Here is a 22,427-nt window from a genome sequence, read left to right on the forward strand (position 1 = left end):
AAGACTTTGGGCAGCATCTCCAGCACCCCCCAAAAAAGTGTTGCTATCTACAGAAGAAGGACAATTATTCTGAAACACGAATCAAGAGATACACAGCACTGGCTGCACAAACAAGGGTGAAAAACTAAAGCCTGACACCGAAGAAAGTGTTATCATGCACTGCATTTATTATGATGCATTGGGGAAAACTGAGTGCTAGAGTGTGAGGCAGATTGCGCCCACTCCCTTCCTATTTGAAAAGGCTCCCTTGAGCTAACGAGCTGACGAGCTCTGGTTGATGCACCTGCACCGGGCGAGTTGTACTGAGACCTGAGAAGACTTTGGGCAGCATCTCCAGCACCCCCCAAAAAGTGTTGCTATCTACCGAAGAAGGACAGATATCCTGAAACACGAACCAAGAGATACACAGCACTGGCTGCACCAACAAGGGTGAAAAACTAAACCCTGACACCGAAGAAAGTGTTATCATGCACTGCATTTATTATGTTGCATCAGGGCAAACTGAGTGCTGGAGTGTGAGGCAGTGTGCGCCCACCTGCTTCCATTTCTGCACTAAATGTATCAGTATTCATGAATATTTAATTATATGATATCGTCAGCACACGCTGGTTACATTAATGTGTTTACTTTAGGTCTTTATTTATTGACCAGCTGAAGTCGAATAGAAATTCCACCCGTGTGCACACAGGACTACTTAACTTTGAGGGGATTATAAAAATACCATGCTAAATAAATCCTTTAGAACCATTGTTGTGTATGGTATCCTTTGGTATCCTTGTTATTATTGAAACATGTATTCTGCATCAGTGGCGTAGCTAGCCACTTTGCCGCCGGTGGCGGACCCTGCTTTTGCTGCCTGCGGTGGTTGTGAGAGCAGGCAGTGGTGCTGGCAATATTCCTATGACTGCTGCCACACGGCAAGCGCATGAAGAGCGGGGGGCCAGCCACCACCCCCATAACTTATGCTGCCTGGGGCAGACCACCCCCTCTGCCCCCCTTGCTATGCCACTGTTCAGCATTACTTCCATGCTTCACTTGCCACCCTTTGAGTTGACGTTATTCATGTCAGATGTCCTACATTTGTCAAATAATTAGATGTTATTTGGAAGTATTGGAACCTTATATCTGACTTTCATGCTACTTTCACGTGTTACAGAAGTTCTACCGATGGGTTACTTGAAGACAAAATATGGCAGTTGGTGTTTGCCTTTCAGTCAGCATATTTTAAGGATACAACACATGTAGTGAGAGATACTGGGCATGGTCTGACTAGCCAGATACAAACAAAATCAAAATATCTCTGAGAGTTCCTTTAAAAAAGCATATTTTTGGACAGCATACCTTTCTTGTAGGAGGATATAAGATGAACACTTAGTTTACTAGACTCTTTCTAATTTACAAGTGGTTGGTAGCCCACAAGGATTGTTATTGTTTGCCAATAGGGCAAATGTTCCCAAAGAACTTTCAAGTCAGATGGAGATGGTTTAGAGCTTCTATAGCATATTATTCAGATGAATAATATCAATATACAAACATTTCTCTAAAAATTATAGTAAACACAAACATGGCCATCCTGTATTAAAACATAAAAACACAAATAAGTACAAAAATAGGTCTATCGGTGAGAAGGATAAGAGTTCTTTCCAAGTAATACTTTCTAAAATCCTGTAAGGTCAAACACACAGTCTCAAAAAACTAAACATAGGCTCAACCCATGGTAGCCGTAGCACAGAACAGACAGGATTAAGAGCCTGGTTACAAGTTTGGTGGAAGGGATTCTCCGTCACAAGCGTGACGGATGTCCAGTCCGCCATATTACAAGATCCATAGAATATAATGGAATTGTAAAACGGCGGATGGGATATCTGTCACGTCTGTTACGGAGTAACCCCGTCCGCCAAACTTGCAATTAAGCCCTAACTTAGGAAAATGTGCAAAGTGTTTAACAACACTAAAACAGTCAAAAAGTCATGCACCTCAATAAAAATCCCCCACCCAATTTCTAAAACCTACAAAACATTTTATAAGAAAATTGAATGCAGAATGGCAAAAATCTAGCAAATGGGCAAGAGATATGAATTTGCAAAGTTTTAAGGCAAAAAGTGTTGAGAAAAGGTAAAGCGCCAATCAGAAATTACTCTTCATGGTTGACCAGCCCCTTGTTGCAAGTTCAAGCTGGCTGTGATGGAGCGCAAGTCAGATACACCACTTGGGTTGTTGCAGTCAACATTTTTACCTTCTGACTTAGGGCCTGATTTAGATCATGGTGGACAGGTTAATCTGTCACAATGGTAATGGATATCCCCTCCGCCAAAATATAAATCCCATAGGATATAATGGGATTTATATTTCGGTGGACAGGATATCCGTCACTGTTGTGATGGAGTAACCCATCTGCCAAGATCTAAATCAGGCCCTCTGTCTTTTTTTATGGAAGTCGAAATCCTTCAGCTGGGCAAGGCTGAAGAATGCTGAAGTCCTTTCAAAATTGGATGGCTGAAGGGTGACGTCCCTAAAACTGTTGGTTTTGGCTGGTGAAGTCTGAGCGGGACATATTTGACTTTCACAGTGGGCAAAGTCTTCCCATCTGGCAGATATTTTCTGTGCATTTGTCCAGCCTTTAGACTTGGGGCCTGATTATGAGTCTGGTGGTCCGAGGACTGCCAGAGTCATGGTGCAGGGGTGGACGTCCAGCTAACGCCGGGCTGGATGTCTGACTGCCCCATTACTTTGGGCCGTCGGACTGCCCTGGAAGCAGCACCGCCACCAAGGAACTGCATTTCCTGAAGGTGGCGCGGCAGTCAGCGTCTGCAATATGCTTGGCAGGACCGCCATAGTCCCACGAAGCATATCACAAGTTTCTTCTCCTCCAGGGTTTACATAGCGGTTCCTCCTCCATGTAAACCTTGGAAGAGAGGAAACAAAGGCCTCCCTCCGCTTGTGCATGCACACAGGGGGGCATAACATGTGTGCATGCACAAAGGTTCCTGCATAGCATGGACTTTCAAGTCCATGCCGTTCAGGAACCTTGTGAGGCATTCCAATTGCAGTGCCTTTTTTTAAAGGAATCAAAACCTTTAAAAGGGGCACAGTCCTGGGAACACCAAGCCACCCGCCTGCCAGACTGCAGATAACTTGTAATCTGGCAGGTGGGTGGCCGCGTTGAGTTTTGTCCGTGCAGGGCGCAGCGGTGGAGTATCGCCCGCCCCCACACCGCAGAAACTTGTAATGTGGCCCTTAGTCTTTTGTATGGAACTTTAAGTCCTCCAGCAAGGCACAGCTAAAGCCTTATCCCTCTGTAGTGGCGACCGGCACAGGTAAATGCGGTGTGACGGGGCAGGGCACTAAAGGGGGGAAGCCGACAGACAACAGAATAGGTGTTATTTTTTTTAATTATACCTATTCTGTCGTCTGTCGACTCCCCTCTGCTTCCACCCCGCCCGCTCTTCCCCCACCCTGCTCCACCCCATCATTTTTACCTGTGCCGGCCGTTGCTGCTTTTCTGTCATTCCATCACTCTGCATTGACTTGTAATCCTTTGAATCCCAGCCTTAAGTTACTTACAGCACTGTTTTAATCATTCCCTCTTTAGCATACACTTCTATGAAATGGTTCTTATCTCATTAGAATAAATGAAAATTGCTGTGGAATGACTTCCAGTTGCACTCTCATATGAATTGTTCAAAAAAACTGTAAAACAATGTGGTGTTAAATTGTACTGTGTACTGAAAATAAACAGGTAAGGGGGCAATGAAAAAAGAACTAGACAGGTCAGGAAAATTCAGACAAGCACTTACTCTGAATCCTCATTAACTGTAGTGCCAGGACACGCCTTCTGAACAATAGCTGCACTCTATAAGAGTTTTACCATAACATCATATGTAGTGTTAGATCAACACTCTTTGAAGATCTGTTTTAACAATATAAATGTGATTTCCTTTGCCTGTTTCTAAATGGCACCCTGACCACTGCAACTCTTTGATGAATAGGTTCCTAATGACTACAGAATTTGTCATTCTGACTCCCTAAATACCAACTGAGGTGGCATACAAATTATAATGCCACCTTATGTGGTAATTCAAACCCAATTTTTGACTACCTAGCTTTTTCAAACAAAGTTAATAATGACAGTTTTCCTATATATTAATATACCACTGTCAATCACAACTACCAAACCCCACACAATATCGAAGGATATTGGTCAGGGTATACTTAGGAAAAACAATGTTACTCTCTTAGGAGACCTAGTGCTGTGATTCAAATACCTGTTGGGGGCATCCTTACAATTAAAGCTAAGTAGGAAACCGTTAATCTTTCCCTAGTTAACAAACAACCAGAGCCAATGCACCAATTATATCCAATATCCTCCACAATTTATTTAAAAGAAGCTGATAATTCCATCCTGTTTGTATGGACCAACAATGTTGCTATTCTGTTTACCCTTTTTCTGAGTGAGTCACCGAAGCCAAATTCTCATTTTTATCTGAAAAGGAGCCAGAATCATTGCTCCCTGGATTCAGTAGCCACAAGTGGTTTAATCTTTACTTTAATCAGTTTTTAACCCCATCCCCGATGACATCCTTTAATGTGTCAATGATTATCCTCACAGCACAGACCTAAGTTTCCCCCCAAAATCGACAAGCTGAAGTTGCAAGTTTGTCAGCTTTAACACCAACGGTGCACAGACAAAATATCGACTCCAAAATATCGAATGGACAAAATATCGAGTTAAAAATATCGACAATAATAAAATATCGATAACAAAAATATCGTTGGTCAAAATATCGAATAAAATAATGATAAAAAAATATTGAGTACAAAAATATTGACTCAAAAAAATTTACAAGACAAAATATCTATAAATAGTCAAAGTAAACAATTTCGATAATATGTAGAAAAAAGGTTAAAAAAAAATGTTTTATTAATAGTAATATAAATTGTAGTTAATGTTTAGGAGCGGGATGTTGGGTTAATAGGGGATAAGGGTGGGGGGTAATTTAATAATAATTAATTAATTAATATATGTTTGTAAATATTATTAATTAATAATTAATTGGTAATTAATTAATATTAATTAGTTAATTAATTAATATCATTTTGTAATTTTTTTAATTAGTAATTAATTGGTAATTAAATAATATTAATTAGTTAATTACATTAATTATATTTATTTATTTATATATATATAATTTTTAGTTATTGTTAATTAATTAATTGGGTAAAAATAATATTAATTATTAAATTAAATTAATTACAGCTAATGTGCTAATATATTTACTTTATTGTTATTGTTAATTAATAATTAATTGGTAATTAAATAATATTAAATAATTTTGGGTAAAGGAGTATTTTTAGGGTTCAGGGCCAGTTTTCAGTTTTTGGGTAAAGGGGTATTTTTAGGGTTCAGGGTCAGTTTTCAGTTTTTGGGTAAAGGGGTATTTTTAGGGTTCAGGGTCAGTTTTCAGTTTTTGGGTAAAGGGGTATTTTTAGGGTTCAAGGGTCAGTTTTCAGTTTTTGGGTAAAGGGATATTTTTAGGGTTCAGGGTCAGTTTTCAGTTTTTGGGTAAAGGGTTATTTTTAGGGTTCAGGGTCAGTTTTCAGTTCTTGGGTAAAAGGGTATTTTTAGGGTTCAGGGTCAGTTTTCAGTTCTTGGGTAAAGGGGTATTTTTAGGGTTCAGGGTCAGTTTTGGGTTTTTGGGTAAAGGGGTATTTTTAGGGTTCAGGGTCAGTTTTCATTTTTTGGGTAAAGGGGTATTTTTTGGGTTCAGGGTCAGTTTTCCCTACTGTTGTACCCACTGGAGTGGAAATTGTAATTTTAACCCTTATGCTATCCAACGCTTTCCCTACGCTTGCACTCTTTGGAGTGGGAATAGTATTTTTTACACTTCTGGTATCGTACGGTAATATAATAGTATCTTATTTAATTATAGTATGTTACTATATATATATGTTTTAACAAATAAAATTGTAAAAAATTATTTTTATTATTTTCATTTATTATTTAATTATTATAAGTTATTTTAAGTATTTTTAAGTATATTTTAGTAATTAAATTTGAATATTAATTTAATTTAACACTGTTTTTAATAAAGTCGATATTTTTTACAACTATATTATTGTAAACGATATTTTGTACTCGATATTTTTGTACTTACCTGTTTGTGGATACAAACTCGATATTTTGACTGTCGATATTTTGTCCACGATATTTTTGCAAGTCGATATTTTGTCCCTCGATATTATTTCAGTGATCCAACACAAACATCACTTCAAAGGATCCTAATCTAAAAGTCATCTACTCTAAGTTCTACAAATTCTACAATGGTAATATTAGAGCTAATTTGAAGGCAGTTTTTCTGACTTGGCAAGTACAACCCCTGATTTCTCTAAATATTTTCTCAGGATTATAAACGTCAGGCCGACAAAATATTGTTTTTTCCATCAGCCTCTCTATGCAGTAACTTGGCTACTTTCTTTGAGGATAAATGTTAAAAGTAGGTTCAGACTTGACTAGTGACTATATTCCCAACTTCAACTTTCTGGAATCTCCCTCACCAAAATGGAAGATCTTCACTTAGTGCGATCCCTATGGTTACAGCGGTATTCATTTACTATTCATTTACTATTAAAATTTAGTATTTATTTAGTGTGCATGAAGACTATGCAGCATGCCCACAAGCCTAAATATGCAAATGAGGGAATACTAGTTCTACTCAACTACCCTTCAAATACATAATGAACTCTTCAATTGATTGCTAAAAGAAGTTCAGTAGTATTCTAGAAGAATATTATTTGAATCTTAGTAGTATTCTGTTAGGGTTTATTTGCAGCTGTTGTGCTATTTGAAGAGCAAAATTAAGGCTAGTCTCATTGATTGTAACCACTGCTTGAAGACTAGTGGTATTCGTTGTGAGCAATATCTGAATACTAGCGGCAATGATTGTGAAGCCTCAAGTAAGACTAGCAGAATTTAAAGTGAATGTTAATTGAACACTATTGTGCTATTTCAAGAGCAACATGAAGGCTAGTCTCATTTATTGTGACCGCTAATTGAAGATTAGTGGTATCTTTGTGAGCAATATCTGAAGACTAATGGTAATGACTATCAAGAGTTAAGTAAGACTAGCAGAATTCAAATTGAATGTTAATTGAACACTAGTCGCGTTAATTCTGATTAATTTAAGCAATTTTATTCATTTGGTTGCTTGCACAAGGCTTCTTTTAATGATGGCTTTTGTACTAAATTTTATGTGTTACATATTTTGGGAGTCAATGATTCTAATACGCCTGTTACAAACTCATTAGTCATGCATTTAGTAAGCATTTTATAATTGTGGTATGTGAGAAGACCGGAGCAAGAGATCGTAGGAGAAGCACAAAGCAAAGGAGCCGACCCAGACATACACAGGATTGTACCAAGAGACCCCTCCTCCTTCAAGTAGAGAACCAGTTGAATTTTCGAGAACCTAACTGAATTCCCACTTGGTCCATGATGAGACAGGATCAACACCATTTGTTTTCAGGTACCCCAAAATGAGCAATTTTGCAAAATTCAATTAGTTGTCAGATAAAAAAGAAATTGTTCAAATTCCTCCTGTGTCGATTGTCCACAAGACTCCATTAATGTTAGAACTTATAAAAAAAGTTCACTAAACACATTTGTACAAGGCATTTATGGCATCGACTAGTACATTTATTTAAAGGAAATGCAGTTGGACACAAAAGTGTGAGATATGACATTTCAATTATATTTGCCTATGGAAGAGCTATTGGATTTGCCAATGTGTCTTAGCCAAGTTGTGCACTAGCGAGTGGTGTGTAGTGTTGCAGTGTAAAATTGCAAAGAGTGGAACAGAGTGTTGTAGAATGGAGTGGCAGATAGTGTCCTGTATTGGAGTGACAGAGTGGAGTCCCGTAGAGTGGCGTACAGTGGAGTGGCATAGAGCAGAGTTACTAATCTGTTGCTGCATAGTGGAAGTCCTTTTGTGAAGGTAGATGGGTCACCTTTCTGTAGCCTATTGCTGTATTTGAGTTTTAAAGTAGTACTAATGGAGTAAAACCTTTGCTAAGCCAGTGTCAACAACAATAAAAATGCCTAAATAATAAATGCAAAAATATGTCACAAAATGTGCTGCACTAGTCTAAAAAATGTGCCTTTTCTTACCCCATAATTTAGTTAACTATGCCCGATGATTTGGTCCTCTTCAGCTGCATAATTCCAGTGGCCCCCACATAGATTGACAATTTCTGGAGATAAATGAAATACAGTTGTCTGTTGATTCTCAAATATTTACCAGCCGCAGCGAATAAGAAGAAAAACGTTTAGTGGTGAGTAGTGTTACTAGGATGAGTTGTGAGTGGGTGATGGTAGAGTGAGCAAGAAGCACAGTGGCTTTGAGTAGGGTCTGGCAAAACAGAGGGATAGTGAGTGGTTTTGTTAATGACTGCAGATTAGTGTAAATGTTAGTGAAGCATGTAATATTTGCAAAGGAGCTAGTTCTCTGCGCAGGGGAGACTAACAAGGTATAGTGATTGAGAGGCATGTGATGCTAGAGGAGTGAGTGCCATGCAGGTTGCATCAGGTTTATGAGATGAAACCATATTACAGGAACATTTCATGTGGTGTCCTAGGCTTCATTTAACACATCAAAGTATTTTGAGAGTTACAGTCTTGGATTCATTTTAGCGAACAAATTGTACTAACAAAGTGCACAATTTATAAAACCAAAAAGCCAAGAAACATATGTGTGTCAAGGTGACATGATGTTTTATAATGACCTTGCGCGAGTGCTTGGGCTGAGTATGGTTGGCAGTATTGGGACGGCCACAACCTACTTGGGTTTTCTAGATATGGAATACAGAATATCTGGGCATGCTTGGTGTAAGGTTGCTGGGGTGGCGTTGGATGATATGCTTCTAGTACTATGGATGAGTATTACTGTAGGGCTATAGTGTACTGGAGCCAGAGGTTAAACAGTGCAGGTGCAATGGTTTTCTAGGTGACAGTGATGAAGCTGGATGTAAATAAAGGGTACAGTGACTGCAAGATGAAAGGTATCCAGGGGTGGGTATTGGCATGTCTGGTACAATAATCTGGCTGAGTGACATGGATTATGAGTGATGAGGAGCAAGAACAACTGGACAGGCTGAGGTTGGGGTGTCACCAGTGAATCTCCTGGGGACATGCATACGGTATTGGAAGAGTCTAGGTATAACAGGTTTTAAAATTATATGGACCCTTGAGCTGTGCAAGGTGCTGGGGACAAAACTGCAATTGGTGAGGTGTGGAGCAACTGATAGGTTGCTCCAAGCCAACTCCTAAGACTGGATGACAAGAAACCACCTCAAACTCAACTTGCTCAAAACGGAATTGCTCTTAATCACCCCAACAAAGAGACTCCTCGACATCAAAGATTGGATGAAACATCTAACTGCCTTCAATAAGTTATAAATAGAACAAGATCACTGGGAATTGCACTCAACAAGAATCTCAACATGCAAGAGCACATCAGCACAGCCATCAAAGGAGCCAACCTTCAAATTAGCATTCTAAGAAGAATAAAACCCTTCCACCTTTTTGACCTCAAAACAGCTGTACAAGCTCTAGTAATCCCCGGGATATAATATGGAAGTACTACCTTATTTGGTCTGCCTAGATCCAAACTTGTTTCACTAAATGCAACCCTTAATTCTGCTGCTAGACTCATCACTGGATCTCAAAGAAATAACCACATCACTCCCGATCTGAAGACAATAAACTGGCTCGTTTATTATGCAAGGATACAGCTGAAAACCTACAACCGAAACTGCTCCGGAATGGCCCCCAGAATCTGTAACTCCCTTTCCCCTGATATCAGACAGAATCCATCAATCACCTCATTAAAAAAAGAAGTGAAACTGTTTCTGATGAACAAATATCTACACTACGCTCTGACTCAGCATATTAAATTTAACTCACAATGTCCCAACCTGAGCTCGCACCTGCCGTTCGTCGGCTGGGTGAATAACTCATATAACTCCTCCCGATTTGCAACGGCTATTGACAGCATTTGGTGCTTGGTTGTCATATTTTTGTCTTGCCTAAAGCGCTCCGATACTCTATTAGGGTCAAGTCTGCGCTAAATAAAACTTTATAAATAAAAAATTTAATACAAAAATTGGTGCTGGACTGATAATAGGGATGCTGAAGATTTCTGGGTTTTGCAATGCTTGGACATTCTGTGGCGGCGGATGCAGACCTCTGGCAACAAAAAGTTGGGGGCAGTGTGATGAAGGCTATGCAATACCTAACTGTACTGGGTAACTCAAAAGGAACAGAGTAGTTTGCATTCCACTTCTTTAGTATATTCTTCCCCTGGAGACCACTGTGTATTTGTGCTTACTTACCTATTTTTCATTTGAAATATTGTGTGTATTGTGTTGATATCTCTGGGTATGATATATACCAATGTGTTAGTGAGTGTGTATAATAAATATAACTATTTTTATAACTACACTGTGTTGCTTTTTTTTGTTTAGCCTACACTATGTGATTAGTTCTGGTTAAACAAGCTGCTTAACATTCCTTCTGGATTGCTCTACACAGCTACTATTTAGAGAGCTTTCTATGGTTGTCTAAGACAACTAAAATCACCATAAGGGTTGTGTGAATTAGTGCAAGGTGCTATTTGTAATGCCAGCGCAAGGGAAAACACAGGGGTGCTCCGAGTTCTTGTAAATACGGCACATCCCTGCATTTTTGAAATTACATGCCGCTGTCTTCAATGTCTTGTCCCATGAAAGACCACACACATCATGAGCCATGGACTGGAAATGGCTTCCTGCCCCGTAAAGTGCATATCCAGCCGTCTTGCTGAAGTGCTAGGAGGTGCTGTGATATGAAATGTCAATGAGGCATTCTATGATGTACCCTTTAAGTCCTTCCTATTGAACACATATGATGTTATGTGCTTGTAAATACATAGGGCTGTGTTACACGAATTGCAAATGGGCAGTGTCACAAAATGTCCTCAAATTCTTTGTTATGAAATACTCACGATGTTCAATGCCATACGCTGCCCTCAAGTTCTTTGTAATGAAATACTCATTGCCCCAAAGGCATAGTAGGTTTTGGGCCTTTAAATACTCACAAGGTCTTGTGCTGTGAAATGCACATGAGGTCAAGTGCAGTACAATACCCACAATGCCTGTGATATCTGCGCCATCATGCTATGGGACAACACAAGTGTGAGTGCCTCTGCCATGCCAAGCATGTGTTGTCCCACAGCATGAAGTGCCCACAAGGTCACGTGACCTTGAATGGACCTGAAGTTGCATTTTATGATTTGACCACGAGGTGTCATTAAGTGCATTTCAAACATTGTACCTCGAAATGTCATCAAATTACTGTGCCAAAAAGAAGCCCACAAGATCCTTCAGGAGCCCAGGCAGTGTTTAAGTAAGAAATAACCAGCAAACTCTGTGGCATGCACCACCCAATGTCCCATGTCAAGAAATGCCCACTAGGTCTTTTACAATGAGCAACCATGGGGCCATGTTCCATAAAGTACCCAGGAGAAGCTGTGTTGTGAACTACTCTCCGCTCCTGTGCCATAAGATGCCAAACAGGTTAAATGCCATGAAAGGGAATGCTGTGTCTCTGCTGCCCAAATACTTCCCTGACTGACTACGGCTCTTTAGAGGAAAAGCGGGATGAGGACAGTCTGGGAAGGCTGTTTGGTGGGAGATAAAAGAGAATGCCATTGGGTGTTAGAGGGGTGCACTCTAAAGAAATAATAGGCCAGGCCCAGTCCCGAATACACTGCAGCAGACTCTCCATTCATCGGTATGGGCACAGAGGCGGTGCCAGGTGCCAGCTGCTCCCCCCTCACCTAGAAAGGGCCCGAGGAATAGGGCAGTGCAGGGAGGTAAGGAGCATGGGTAAGGCCGAAGTTGTATGGAAGGATAGGATCTACTACGACTATGCGGCCATTTTGAATGCCTGCTTGGCTCCTCCTCCGGTTTCTCCTTTTTTAATAAAATGTTAGTTTCTATTTTTGAATGTGTGTGTCAAAGGTTATTTTATGCTGATAGGAGGTCTGCCACTTTGTCACAAGGATGGTGTCATCAGTGATGTCATGAGTGATGTCACTGACCATGTCATGAGTGATGTAATATGTGATACACCTATACATCCTGTTACACACCGACAGTCATCCAAAAGTTACTCACACACATACTCACACATGCAAATAAACTATTAAACATCCATTTATTTGCATATACAGCTATACACACACTAAAACCTTACTTCTAAGGAAACATACACATACTTACTCTTTTAAACAATCACTTATAGAAACACATACTTATTTAAACAGGAACTCTTACAATCTCTCACTCTCACATTTACTCACTTATATACATCAATACTCACATATACTAGATTAAAACATATGTAGTTACTGATAAAGACACTAGTGAGACAGTCATTCACTCACTAACACACACATATACACACTCATCCACCCATACAGTCCTGCACATAAGCTGTCTTCAAAACAAATACAAACAGTGAGTCAGTCGTTGATTCATCTATGTGCTAAGTAATACCCCCCCAAACCATACAGACACTCATACTGATAGTAAAAAAACATCTAATAACCCATATACACACACATGTAGCTACTCACCAACCCATGCAGCCACTTATACACAAAGTGAAACACTGATACAAAGATTTAAATATTTAAACATGACTCGCTGATATATGTATTCACTAAGATACACTTAATAAGCAAGTTAACCAATCGTTTTAAAAAAAAAACATCCATTTAGACACTTATTTAAACATTTATTCTTCCATCCACCTTTACAAATACATATATAAAACATATTTATTTTTCAGAAAGACACACATTCACTGGATGGTGTCATCAGTGATTATATGAGTGATGTCACTGACCATGTCATGAGTGATGTAATATGTGACGTCATCAGCAGTGCATTGCAGGCGCGCAAGTTATAGTGAGTCCAACTAACTATAACGTGGAATTTCATTGGTTTTATGTCAGTAAAATTTCCAGCTAACTATAACTGGTGTGAAACCTATGGTTTTTTCAGTGAATTTAATAGGTTTTTTAAATGCTAATTCCTAACTATAACTGGTCTGAAACCTATGGTTATTTCAGTGAATTTCAAAGGTTTTTAAATGCTAAATGCTAAATCCTAACTATAACTGGTGTGAAACCTATGGTTTTTTCAGTGAATTTCATAGGTTTTTTAAATGCTAATTCCTAACCATAACTGGTGTGAAACCTATGGTTTTTTCAGTGAATTTCATAGGTTTTTTTAATGCTAATTCCTAACTATAAGTCTCACTTTATAAGTAAGACTGTTAGCGCTCTAGTTGTTCTTTAGAACACTCTGGTACATTCTGTCATTGGGCTACAGTTGCATTACCCAGAATGCCAGGGGCGACCCTTGCTTGATAGGTCAGCGGTGTGCTCCCAGACCTGCTGTTTTCTTCAAATGGACTCCCGTGAGTCATGGAGCTGACGAGCTCGTGGTTGATGCCCTGCGCGCCAGTGAGCGGTACCAGACCTGAGATGATTTCGGCAACCTATCCAGCAAACCCCTAAAACTAGTCTGTAATCTCTACTGACGAAGGTTAATGAACCTGAAACACCGGTGTCTAGAGATCAGCACATTTGCGCCAACCTTGGCGGAACACTCGATAACACTACTACGAGGCAAACTACCAGAGACTGCATTACCCAGAATGCCAGGGGCGACCCTTGCTTGATAGGTCAGCGGTGTGCTCCCAGACCTGCTGTTTTCTTCAAATGGACTCCCGTGAGTCATGGAGCTGACGAGCTCGTGGTTGATGCCCTGCGCGCCAGTGAGCGGTACCAGACCTGAGATGATTTCGGCAACCTATCCAGCAAACCCCTAAAACTAGTCTGTAATCTCTACTGACGAAGGTTAATGAACCTGAAACACCGGTGTCTAGAGATCAGCACATTTGCGCCAACCTTGGCGGAACACTCGATAACACTACTACGAGGCAAACTACCAGAGACTGCATTACCCAGAATGCCAGGGGCGACCCTTGCTTGATAGGTCAGCGGTGTGCTCCCAGACCTGCTGTTTTCTTCAAATGGACTCCCGTGAGTCATGGAGCTGACGAGCTCGTGGTTGATGCCCTGCGCGCCAGTGAGCGGTACCAGACCTGAGATGATTTCGGCAACCTATCCAGCAAACCCCTAAAACTAGTCTGTAATCTCTACTGACGAAGGTTAATGAACCTCAAACACCGGTGTCTAGAGATCAGCACATTTGCGCCAACCTTGGCGGAACACTCGATAACACTACTACGAGGCAAACTACCAGAGACTGCATTACCCAGAATGCCAGGGGCGACCCTTGCTTGATAGGTCAGCGGTGTGCTCCCAGACCTGCTGTTTTCTTCAAATGGACTCCCGTGAGTCATGGAGCTGACGAGCTCGTGGTTGATGCCCTGCGCGCCAGTGAGCGGTACCAGACCTGAGATGATTTCGGCAACCTATCCAGCAAACCCCTAAAACTAGTCTGTAATCTCTACTGACGAAGGTTAATGAACCTGAAACACCGGTGTCTAGAGATCAGCACATTTGCGCCAACCTTGGCGGAACACTCGATAACACTACTACGAGGCAAACTACCAGAGACTGCATTACCCAGAATGCCAGGGGCGACCCTTGCTTGATAGGTCAGCGGTGTGCTCCCAGACCTGCTGTTTTCTTCAAATGGACTCCCGTGAGTCATGGAGCTGACGAGCTCGTGGTTGATGCCCTGCGCGCCAGTGAGCGGTACCAGACCTGAGATGATTTCGGCAACCTATCCAGCAAACCCCTAAAACTAGTCTGTAATCTCTACTGACGAAGGTTAATGAACCTGAAACACCGGTGTCTAGAGATCAGCACATTTGCGCCAACCTTGGCGGAACACTCGATAACACTACTACGAGGCAAACTACCAGAGACTGCATTACCCAGAATGCCAGGGGCGACCCTTGCTTGATAGGTCAGCGGTGTGCTCCCAGACCTGCTGTTTTCTTCAAATGGACTCCCGTGAGTCATGGAGCTGACGAGCTCGTGGTTGATGCCCTGCGCGCCAGTGAGCGGTACCAGACCTGAGATGATTTCGGCAACCTATCCAGCAAACCCCTAAAACTAGTCTGTAATCTCTACTGACGAAGGTTAATGAACCTGAAACACCGGTGTCTAGAGATCAGCACATTTGCGCCAACCTTGGCGGAACACTCGACAACACTACTACGAGGCAAACTACCAGAGACTGCATTACCCAGAATGCCAGGGGCGACCCTTGCTTGATAGGTCAGCGGTGTGCTCCCAGACCTGCTGTTTTCTTCAAATGGACTCCCGTGAGTCATGGAGCTGACGAGCTCGTGGTTGATGCCCTGCGCGCCAGTGAGCGGTACCAGACCTGAGATGATTTCGGAAACCTATCCAGCAAACCCCTAAAACTAGTCTGTAATCTCTACTGACGAAGGTTAATGAACCTGAAACACCGGTGTCTAGAGATCAGCACATTTGCGCCAACCTTGGCGGAACACTCGATAACACTACTATGAGGCAAACTACCAGAGACTGCATTACCCAGAATGCCAGGGGCGACCCTTGCTTGATAGGTCAGCGGTGTGCTCCCAGACCTGCTGTTTTCTTCAAATGGACTCCCGTGAGTCATGGAGCTGACGAGCTCGTGGTTGATGCCCTGCGCGCCAGTGAGCGGTACCAGACCTGAGATGATTTCGGCAACCTATCCAGCAAACCCCTAAAACTAGTCTGTAATCTCTACTGACGAAGGTTAATGAACCTGAAACACCGGTGTCTAGAGATCAGCACATTTGCGCCAACCTTGGCGGAACACTCGATAACACTACTACGAGGCAAACTACCAGAGACTGCATTACCCAGAATGCCAGGGGCGACCCTTGCTTGATAGGTCAGCGGTGTGCTCCCAGACCTGCTGTTTTCTTCAAATGGACTCCCGTGAGTCATGGAGCTGACGAGCTCGTGGTTGATGCCCTGCGCGCCAGTGAGCGGTACCAGACCTGAGATGATTTCGGCAACCTATCCAGCAAACCCCTAAAACTAGTCTGTAATCTCTACTGACGAAGGTTAATGAACCTGAAACACCGGTGTCTAGAGATCAGCACATTTGCGCCAACCTTGGCGGAACACTCGATAACACTACTACGAGGCAAACTACCAGAGACTGCATTACCCAGAATGCCAGGGGCGACCCTTGCTTGATAGGTCAGCGGTGTGCTCCCAGACCTGCTGTTTTCTTCAAATGGACTCCCGTGAGTCATGGAGCTGACGAGCTCGTGGTTGATGCCCTGCGCGCCAGTGAGCGGTACCAGACCTGAGATGATTTCGGCAACCTATCCAGCAAACCCCTAAAACTAGTCTGTAATCTCTACTGACGAAGGTTAATGAACCTGAAACACCGGTGTCTAGAGATCAGCACATTTGCGCCAACCTTGGCGGAACACTCGATAACACTACTACGAGGCAAACTACCAGAGACTGCATTACCCAGAATGCCAGGGGCGACCCTTGCTTGATAGGTCAGCGGTGTGCTCCCAGACCTGCTGTTTTCTTCAAATGGACTCCCGTGAGTCATGGAGCTGACGAGCTCGTGGTTAATGCCCTGCGCGCCAGTGAGCGGTACCAGACCTGAGATGATTTCGGCAACCTATCCAGCAAACCCCTAAAACTAGTCTGTAATCTCTACTGACGAAGGTTAATGAACCTGAAACACCGGTGTCTAGAGATCAGCACATTTGCGCCAACCTTGGCGGAACACTCGATAACACTACTACGAGGCAAACTACCAGAGACTGCATTACCCAGAATGCCAGGGGCGACCCTTGCTTGATAGGTCAGCGGTGTGCTCCCAGACCTGCTGTTTTCTTCAAATGGACTCCCGTGAGTCATGGAGCTGACGAGCTCGTGGTTGATGCCCTGCGCGCCAGTGAGCGGTACCAGACCTGAGATGATTTCGGAAACCTATCCAGCAAACCCCTAAAACTAGTCTGTAATCTCTACTGACGAAGGTTAATGAACCTGAAACACCGGTGTCTAGAGATCAGCACATTTGCGCCAACCTTGGCGGAACACTCGATAACACTACTATGAGGCAAACTACCAGAGACTGCATTACCCAGAATGCCAGGGGCGACCCTTGCTTGATAGGTCAGCGGTGTGCTCCCAGACCTGCTGTTTTCTTCAAATGGACTCCCGTGAGTCATGGAGCTGACGAGCTCGTGGTTGATGCCCTGCGCGCCAGTGAGCGGTACCAGACCTGAGATGATTTCGGCAACCTATCCAGCAAACCCCTAAAACTAGTCTGTAATCTCTACTGACGAAGGTTAATGAACCTGAAACACCGGTGTCTAGAGATCAGCACATTTGCGCCAACCTTGGCGGAACACTCGATAACACTACTACGAGGCAAACTACCAGAGACTGCATTACCCAGAATGCCAGGGGCGACCCTTGCTTGATAGGTCAGCGGTGTGCTCCCAGACCTGCTGTTTTCTTCAAATGGACTCCCGTGAGTCATGGAGCTGACGAGCTCGTGGTTGATGCCCTGCGCGCCAGTGAGCGGTACCAGACCTGAGATGATTTCGGCAACCTATCCAGCAAACCCCTAAAACTAGTCTGTAATCTCTACTGACGAAGGTTAATGAACCTGAAACACCGGTGTCTAGAGATCAGCACATTTGCGCCAACCTTGGCGGAACACTCGATAACACTACTACGAGGCAAACTACCAGAGACTGCATTACCCAGAATGCCAGGGGCGACCCTTGCTTGATAGGTCAGCGGTGTGCTCCCAGACCTGCTGTTTTCTTCAAATGGACTCCCGTGAGTCATGGAGCTGACGAGCTCGTGGTTGATGCCCTGCGCGCCAGTGAGCGGTACCAGACCTGAGATGATTTCGGCAACCTATCCAGCAAACCCCTAAAACTAGTCTGTAATCTCTACTGACGAAGGTTAATGAACCTGAAACACCGGTGTCTAGAGATCAGCACATTTGCGCCAACCTTGGCGGAACACTCGATAACACTACTACGAGGCAAACTACCAGAGACTGCATTACCCAGAATGCCAGGGGCGACCCTTGCTTGATAGGTCAGCGGTGTGCTCCCAGACCTGCTGTTTTCTTCAAATGGACTCCCGTGAGTCATGGAGCTGACGAGCTCGTGGTTAATGCCCTGCGCGCCAGTGAGCGGTACCAGACCTGAGATGATTTCGGCAACCTATCCAGCAAACCCCTAAAACTAGTCTGTAATCTCTACTGACGAAGGTTAATGAACCTGAAACACCGGTGTCTAGAGATCAGCACATTTGCGCCAACCTTGGCGGAACACTCGATAACACTACTACGAGGCAAACTACCAGAGACTGCATTACCCAGAATGCCAGGGGCGACCCTTGCTTGATAGGTCAGCGGTGTGCTCCCAGACCTGCTGTTTTCTTCAAATGGACTCCCGTGAGTCATGGAGCTGACGAGCTCGTGGTTGATGCCCTGCGCGCCAGTGAGCGGTACCAGACCTGAGATGATTTCGGCAACCTATCCAGCAAACCCCTAAAACTAGTCTGTAATCGCTACTGACGAAGGTTAATGAACCTGAAACACCGGTGTCTAGAGATCAGCACATTTGCGCCAACCTTGGCGGAACACTCGATAACACTACTACGAGGCAAACTACCGGAGACTGCATTACCCAGAATGCCAGGGGCGACCCTTGCTTGATAGGTCAGCGGTGTGCTCCCAGACCTGCTGTTTTCTTCAAATGGACTCCCGTGAGTCATGGAGCTGACGAGCTCGTGGTTGATGCCCTGCGCGCCAGTGAGCGGTACCAGACCTGAGATGATTTCGGCAACCTATCCAGCAAACCCCTAAAACTAGTCTGTAATCTCTACTGACGAAGGTTAATGAACCTGAAACACCGGTGTCTAGAGATCAGCACATTTGCGCCAACCTTGGCGGAACACTCGATAACACTACTACGAGGCAAACTACCAGAGACTGCATTACCCAGAATGCCAGGGGCGACCCTTGCTTGATAGGTCAGCGGTGTGCTCCCAGACCTGCTGTTTTCTTCAAATGGACTCCCGTGAGTCATGGAGCTGACGAGCTCGTGGTTGATGCCCTGCGCGCCAGTGAGCGGTACCAGACCTGAGATGATTTCGGCAACCTATCCAGCAAACCCCTAAAACTAGTCTGTAATCTCTACTGACGAAGGTTAATGAACCTGAAACACCGGTGTCTAGAGATCAGCACATTTGCGCCAACCTTGGCGGAACACTCGATAACACTACTACGAGGCAAACTACCAGAGACTGCATTACCCAGAATGCCAGGGGCGACCCTTGCTTGATAGGTCAGTGGTGTGCTCCCAGACCTGCTGTTTTCTTCAAATGGACTCCCGTGAGTCATGGAGCTGACGAGCTCGTGGTTGATGCCCTGCGCGCCAGTGAGCGGTACCAGACCTGAGATGATTTCGGCAACCTATCCAGCAAACCCCTAAAACTAGTCTGTAATCTCTACTGACGAAGGTTAATGAACCTGAAACACCGGTGTCTAGAGATCAGCACATTTGCGCCAACCTTGGCGGAACACTCGATAACACTACTACGAGGCAAACTACCAGAGACTGCATTACCCAGAATGCCAGGGGCGACCCTTGCTTGATAGGTCAGCGGTGTGCTCCCAGACCTGCTGTTTTCTTCTCTATAACTGGTGTGAAACCTATGGTTTTTTCAGTGAATTTAATAGGTTTTTTAAATGCTAATTCCTAACTATAACTGGTCTGAAACCTATGGTTATTTCAGTGAATTTCAAAGGTTTTTAAATGCTAAATCCTAACTATAACTGGTGTGAAACCTATGGTTTTTTCAGTGAATTTCATAGGTTTTTTAAATGCTAATTCCTAACCATAACTGGTGTGAAACCTATGGTTATTTCAGTGAATTTCAAAGGTTTTTAAATGCTAAATCCTAACTATAACTGGTGTGAAACCTATGGTTTTTTCAGTGAATTTCATAGGTTTTTTTAATGCTAATTCCTAACTATAAGTCTCACTTTATAAGTAAGACTGTTAGCGCTCTAGTTGTTCTTTAGAACACTCTGGTACATTCTGTCATTGGGCTACAGTTGGGCTACATCTGGCTGATATTTGGGCTACATTTGTTTTTTTTTGTCTCTGGTGGCCATCTTTGGGCTACATTGGGCTACATTGGGCTACATTGGGCTACATTTGGGCTACATTTGGGCTCTAACATATATATAGCCCAATGTAGCACAATATATATTTTTTTCAAAGTTAATTTTCGTAAAAAACACTTGAGAATAGGGCTACCAGTCCCTACAATTTTTCCCAATTTTTTTATTTTATTTTTTTGTTGCTTTGGAGCGCTCCCGGAAAGCGTACTTTTATAAAGCGCCCGGGGCGCGCTCCGGGGCGCGCTCCAGGGAGCGTCCCGTAAGCGCCAATATCGCGAACGAAAACATGATCGTGACGTATCGCATAGCCGCGTCCGCGTGATACGCCCGGCGTAAGCGCACCCGGAAGTACTCGAGCGAATACGATCGCGCAACGTAAACATCCAACGCGCTTAAGCAACGCGACCCGGGGCGCGCCCCGGGGCGCGTAGCGTAAGCGCGTCGGGTCATGTGCCCTGAAAATAACACTTTTCATTGGTTCAATAATTTTTTTTTTCAAAAGGATGAAAGACCCCACCTTTTTTCCTTATTCTGACTTTGTCCTTTGACTTAGGAAGACCTGTTTGTAGCTCTCTCTACCTTTTTGCTCAATATAATGGCTTCAGTAGTAGCAGCAGCTGGTGCATCTGCACCACAACCACCAAAAGGACCTCCTCAAGATATCATTGGTGGTCTTCAAGAAGAGGAAGAGGAGGAGGAGGAGGAGGAGGAGGAGGAGGGGAGTTCAAGATGGCTGGAAGAACACAATACCCCATACCAGCCAAGACCACACATTATTTGGGAGTTTTTTTCTCTCCCAGAGGGGAAGAAAAAAGTAAATGCAGCCAAGGTCAGTTGCAAAATCTGTGGCATGGAACTTTCCAGGGGAAACCCAAATAAAAAATATTCATTTAGGAATCACACAATGATACGCCACATGCAGCGCAAACATCCTATAAACTATTCTGCTGCAGAGATGAGGGAACTGGCGAGTAACCCTCCCCAATCAACAAGAACCAGATCAAAAAGGAAGCAACCCACTGCGTCTGCACCAGAGGAAAGTGAGACGATGCTGTGCATTCAGCCCCGATTTGCAGATTTCAGAATTATCAGTAAATATTGTGGGAAGACCATCTCCTACGGAGAACAGAGCGTAAAGCTCATCGTCCTTGCTGGGGACAACCATACATGCCCCAATCAACCCTAATTTTTTCTTTTCTTTTTGTTTTTTGCTCCAGTTGAGCCATTTTCAATTCCCTGTTTTTTCGTTTTTCCCCATGAAAAATACACAAAAAATCTAAAACTGTTCAGAAAACCCAAAAAAATACAAAATGTTCAAAAAAACAATATAAAAAATATAAAACAACAAAAAGAAGAAAAAAAACAGTTCTTTTTAGAACTACCTCCAATTTCTAAAAAAAGGCGACATTTTTTAAAAACTCTATCATTCATTTTTCCCCATGGGACGCTCCCCGGTGCGCGTACCGGGCACTCCCCCCGTGCCAAACCAAAAAAACATTAATAATTTTTTGCCCTGCGGGGGCCTTTTAAAGCCCCCACATCAAACCTAGGGGGTCAGGGGGGGTCTACCCTGCCCCCTTATGGTAATTTCCCCCTTTGTTTTGGCCACCTCTTGTGTTTCGATACTACCGAGACACAAAATGGCGGCCGCTCCGGACTGTTTCAAATGTTTACAGACACCCAAGAGCCAATCAGATTTCCGTTCGCAGCTCGCGTGTCGCGCCCGGGGCGCTCCCCGGAGCGCGTACCGGGGCGCTGCCATAGATATATATATTTTTTTGAACCTAAATTACTCAAAATCCACTGGAGCACATATCTTGAGACATAGCAAAGGCACATCGGGCTACCAGTCCCTACAATTTTGCCAAGTTTGATGTAAATCCATTCAGCCGTTCGGGCTAAAAGTGAGGCCGACCGCCCTATGGAAATTAACATGGGGAAAACGCGTTTTGGGCCCCCCCTTTTATCTCAGCCCCTGCTTGACGAACCCCCCCCAAACTTTCAGGGAAGGACCGGAGCTTGAAGAGGCCATTTTGAGGAAATTTTCAGGCAGATTCGTCAACCGGCGCCAAAGTTATTCCAAATATAATTTTGAGATTTAACATTGAAAAAAATCCTAACTATAACTACGTACTGGCGACCGCCAG

The sequence above is a fragment of the Lissotriton vulgaris genome, chromosome 3_1, assembly GCF_964263255.1.
Source record: "Lissotriton vulgaris chromosome 3_1, aLisVul1.2, whole genome shotgun sequence".
Lineage (NCBI taxonomy): Eukaryota > Metazoa > Chordata > Amphibia > Caudata > Salamandridae > Lissotriton > Lissotriton vulgaris.